The sequence below is a fragment of the Dipodomys merriami genome, unplaced genomic scaffold (assembly GCF_024711535.1).
Source record: "Dipodomys merriami isolate MVZ:Mamm:240054 unplaced genomic scaffold, mDipMer1.0.p SCAF_6, whole genome shotgun sequence".
NCBI lineage: Eukaryota > Metazoa > Chordata > Mammalia > Rodentia > Heteromyidae > Dipodomys > Dipodomys merriami.
The window spans coordinates 9722709-9727867 of record NW_027206179.1 but is presented as its reverse complement, the minus strand read 5'-3'; the positions used below and the strand labels follow the sequence as shown (position 1 = coordinate 9727867).

At 42.1% G+C, this 5159-nt stretch overlaps 1 non-coding gene across 1 annotated transcript; it reads left to right on the top strand.

Moving 5' to 3' along the window:
- Positions 1 to 3668: 3668 nt before the first annotated feature.
- LOC138814363 (small nucleolar RNA SNORA29) lies at positions 3669 to 3801 on the top strand. Its single transcript, XR_011367949.1, has one exon. It is a non-coding gene; the product is annotated as a small nucleolar RNA SNORA29 (small nucleolar RNA).
- Positions 3802 to 5159: the final 1358 nt, after the last annotated feature.

Here is a 5159-nt window from a genome sequence, read left to right as displayed (position 1 = left end):
TTAAGAGATAGGACTGAGAGGTATTTGGGAGTTCCTGCCATGTTATCCACCTTCTTGGGGGCTGTGAAAACTGGGTTCTTCCTAAGGTTCTTGGATTCTCAGTTTGGGTGCAGTTTCTTGGCCTTTGTTGCGTTCTTGTTGGTTTTCTATGTGTAGGACATCTTTAAGAATCTTTTGCAGGGCTGGTTTGGTGGAGATGTATTGTTTCAATTTTTCTTTGCTATGGAAGGTTTTTATTTGGCCTTCAGTTATGAAGGAGAGTTTAGCTGGGTACAGTATTCTTGGTTGATAGTTGTTTGTTTTTAGGGCATGGCATACATCATTCCAGGCTCTTCTTGCTTTGATTGTCTCTGGTGAGAAATCTGAGGTAATTCTAATTGGTTTCCCTTTATAGGTGATTAACCTTTTCTCCTTGACAGCTTTAAGGATCTTTTCCTTGGTCTGGGTTGATCCTGTGTGGATTATAATGTGACGGTGGGATGTCCTATTCTGGTCTGGTCTATTTGGGGTTCTAAAAGCTTCTTGTATCTGAATAGGCCTATCTTTTTGTATGTTTGGGAAGTTCTCTGCTAGGATCCTGTTAAACAAATTTCCTAGACCATTAACTTCTGTTTCTAGGTGCTCCTCTACACCCATTATCCTTAGATTGGGCCTTCTGATGGTGTCTTCCAGGTGTTGGATAGACCTATCATATTTCTTGGACTTGTCTTGGATGGTTGTATGTTCTTTCTCTATAATATCTAGGCTGTCTTCAATCCCTGAGATTCGATCTTCTGCATGGTCTAACCTGCTGTCAAGACTCTCTACTTTGTTTTTTATCTCTTTTCCTTCTAATTGGTCAGCTTTGATGGCTTCAAGTTCTTTGTTGAAGCTCTGTTTTAGGTCTTGTATGAATTTCTTTACTTCCTTAATTTGGTGTTCAGTGTTTGTTCTCAAATCACTTAGTTGATTGGTTATGGTTTCTTTGGACTCCCATTCCTTCTGTTGGGTTCCATTCAGCCTTCCCTTTGTGGTCTCCCTGACTTCCTTCAGCTCTTTGTTAATGGATTCCATGAATGCCTTTAGTGATCTTTGTGTATTCTCTACCTGGTCTCTTAATTCGTGAATTACTCTTTGATTAGTTTCCTCCCTTCTGTGGGATTCCTGCAGTTCTCTTTGAGTGTTCTCTGCCTGCTCACGCCATTCCTCCCTTTCTCTTTGAGTATTCTCAAGTTGTTCACGCAAATCCTGTATCAGTTTTTGAGAAGCTTCCTCACGCTTATGATGTTCCTGTATAAACTTCTGGGATGCCTCCTCTCTCTCCCTATCACGCTCATACAGAGTCCTTTGTACATTGTCAAACTTCTCATTTATCATGTTTGCTATTAGTGTTTGTAGAGCTATTTGGGAACTCTCCTCTGGATTATTCTTTATCTGTTCTAATCCCTGATTATCAAGGTTGGGAATTGAGATACCCGAATTTGCCATTTTTCTTGTGTTTTTCCGGCTTACTCGGCCCATTTGAGATACAGATTGCACCAGTTTTGTGCTAGAACACTATCTTAAGGCAACCATCAACCAAAGTTTGCATTTGTACAGTCAATAGTCTACAGATACAATCTAGTTCAACAGATACATCTATTCAACATCAAACGACTATATGTTAAAGGACTTCGAACCGCAGAAAAGAATTTGGAAAACCAGAAATTATTAGGATTAGGGAGAGATGTAGGTAAAAAATAGGAATAGATTGGTGTGGGGAGGCACAGGGAGAGTTAACTATGTCCTAATCACAGTGCAGGAAATGGGTTGGGTAGGATGCAAGTAGAGAGAGAGAGAAAAAGAAGAGACGGAAAGGGGAATAAAGAGAGACCAGAAAAAGAATAGAAACGTAAAAATTAATGTTATTATAGAGGTTAAAAGACCGTCTATTTAGAGAGGAATGTGAATATGTTCAGGGAAGGGGAGGGACATAGAGGAGATGTGGAAAGCTTTAAGGATGGGAAAGGGAGAAGAAAAGATCAGAAGTTCAGTAGAGCTAGATAAAAAACAAAAAGATAATTAAGAATGAAAGAAAAAGAGAAAGAAGACAAGAAAAGAAAGGAAAACTCTCATTCACGTATTCCTAAAATAAAAATTATAAGATGAGAAAAAAAATTACTGGAAAACAATTATTTTTTCAGAAGAGGCAAAAATTAAAGATTAATAAAAGTTTTAGAAGGGAAAAAATTTATATATATATATATATATATATATAAGGTAACAAAAAACAAAAAACAAGCAAAAAAAAGAAAAGAAGAAGAAGAAAAAAAAAAAGAAAAAAAAAAGAAAAAAAAGTCTTTTGATTTTTTTTTTTGGGGGGGGGGAGGAGTGGGAAGAATCCTGTATCTCCCTTTTGTCTGCGACCAGTCTCTTGATGTAGTCTCTGGTCAGCTTGAGGTCCTGTGGCTTGATTGGTTTCTTAAGTCGGTTGGTTGGAAGAGGCAGAAAAATGCTCTGCTTTACCCAAGATTTTGAGATCCCCCTCCCAGGTTAGTTTTCTGGGAGGGTGGTCTGCTTTGAGAGTCACAAAAGAGGGGGATGTGGTTATGAGGCTAGGTTCTGGGTAGGGTTGAGGCCTTTCAACAAACAGTAGCTTTTCCCTGGGGCTATTTTGTGATAGAGCTCACAGCGCCCAGCCTGGAGCCATTCTCAGGGTTTCTGTTTTTCAATTGATTGTGGTGGCTGCTAGAGGGAGGGGCAGCCTCTGGCTCTGGTTACCCAGTGACGCTAGGCACTCCGATGGCTGGCGCCTGAGCTGGGTGACTTTTCCCTGGATGGAGCTGAGTCTGGCAGGTCACTTCGCCGTTAAGTTCTTGTGACCTGCTAAATGACTCGTTTTATTCCAAGGCCTGAGCTGGAGCTAGCAGCAACTCCGAGCTTTGTCGGTATCCAAGATGGAGATCACCGGTGCTGGGGGGGGAGGGGTGGCCTTCCCTCCTCTGCTCCCTGAGGAGTGAGGATGTCGGGCTTGTACTCACGCCGAGTCTTGGATCCTGGGTCGTCTCTGGTCTGCAAACAGCAGGATGAAGATGTTCGCTCCTTGTCGGTTCTTGCTGGTGTTGAGTAGAATCCGCTCGTCCGCTGCGTCTGGCTCCTTCGTCCCCGACTCTCTGTGTCTCAGGTATGATTCCCGTGGCGGTGGTCGCCGCCGCGACCCCGCCGCCGGAGCGGCAGCTGGTGCGTTTCCTTGGCTTCCCCTCTCTTGTCTAACTCTCTGTCCTGTGATGGCACACTTGGTGTGGTTCTCTGGCTTAGGACTGTTCACTGGAACTCTAAACCTACTTTCTATGCGAGAGCTTGTTCAGATTCCAGCTTCTCCTCCGCCATCTTCCCGGAAGGACAAAAATTTAAAATCAGGAAATTCTTATACTTGACAATTGAGAAAAATGATTGAGAAAGGCAACAGTGAAAAGAACTGGAGAAGAGGAATAATAGGACTAAGTTCAAAATAAATAAGAGGAAACAAAACTATGCAAAAAATTTAAATTTAAATGGCTATCAAAACCACTTGTGACCATTATTATTAGAAAAATGAGCAATAGACTCTTATTCATTGAAGTATAAATTCTACAACATTAACTAATATAACAATGCAAAATTCCTGTAGATTTGATCAGACCTTTTGTATGCTAATCAAATATATGAGTTTAATCATAAGAAAGGTATCCTAAAAATAGACTTTAGTGACTATGCTTATGGGATACATTAAAGTTGCCATGATCTGAAGGGTGAGGGTTCTGAAGTGCCCTCCTTCTATATGAAATGTCTGAACAGGAGAAAAAATATCATAAGAAAGCTAATTTCTCCTACTATGACTTTTATCCCTGAAACCATGCATAGTAGGTCTATTTGGCATTAACAAGATGTTGTAATACTTTGGGGAAAAGATGCAGCTCAGGAGGCCTCCACTGGAGGCCAAGATGGAGAAGACCTCCACGGTAACCAGAACCTTCCCCTTGGCACTGTGGTAGACAGGCAGGAAGGTGACCCACACACTGCAGAACACCAGCATGCTGAAAGTCAGGAACTTGGCTTCATTGAAGGTGTCAGGCAGGTTCCTGGCCAGAAAAGCCAGGGTGAAGCTGGCCAGGACCAGGGAGCTCAGGTATCCCAGGACAAAGTAAAAAGCAGTGAGGGAGCCCTTATTGCACAGGATGATGATGTGGCCATGTTCAGAGTGTGCATCTGTGTCCAAGAAGGGAGGAGAGGTCCACAGGCAAAGTCCACAGGGTCACCTGGATGACGGTGCAGAGGGAGATGGATGAATTTAGGGGCCCCTGACACCAGCAGCCACCTCATCCTTCTCCCTGGAGAAATGGAATTGAAGGCCAGGACCACAGTTACTGTTTTAGTCATCACTGTGGAAACAGCCACAGTGAAGAGAACTCCAAATCTGCGGCAGGATGCAGGTGATTGGGTTTGGATGGCCAATGAAGAGCAAGAAACAGAGGAAACAGAAGATGAGGGAGATGAGCAAGATGTAGCTGAGAGTCTGGTTATTGGCCTTGACAGTGGCGGTGTCTTGGTGTTTGACAAATATCCCAAGAACAGCAGCAGTTAGCATAGAGAAGCAGAGAGCCATGCAGGCCAGATCCATGCCCAAGGGATCTCCAAAAGCCAGGAAACTTGCATCTTCTCAGGAGGCAGTGGTTTCTCTGTGTGTTGGCATGCTGATAATCTGCACACTTCACACAGTGCTCCATATCTATCGGAAAGTGTAAACTCATTAGTTTTTGTTGTGAACTTCTTTCACTTCAAGAAATTAGGAAAAAATTGGTATCTTAGATATAATCCCCATGTCATTATTAAGTATCATAAATACACTTTTATTTCTTTTCTAAACCATAACCTCCTTCCATTTCTGTCTTCTTTTTTATTCTGGCTTTTTTTTCCTCCAACTTTTTATTTCCTTCAGTGATTATCACATGTTTTGGTAATGTGCCACTTGGGGCATTCTTATCTCCTAACAACGGCTTCCTACACTTTGTGGTAACTCTTATTAACAGTTAGAACTGTGCCCCGTGTTCCAATCCAATACAGCTTACCTTTTTGACATGTGTTTGCAAAACATTAATTTTATTCCTGTTCCATTTCCTTGAATTCATGTCATTCTATTTTTCTCTCCACCTCATCTGTGT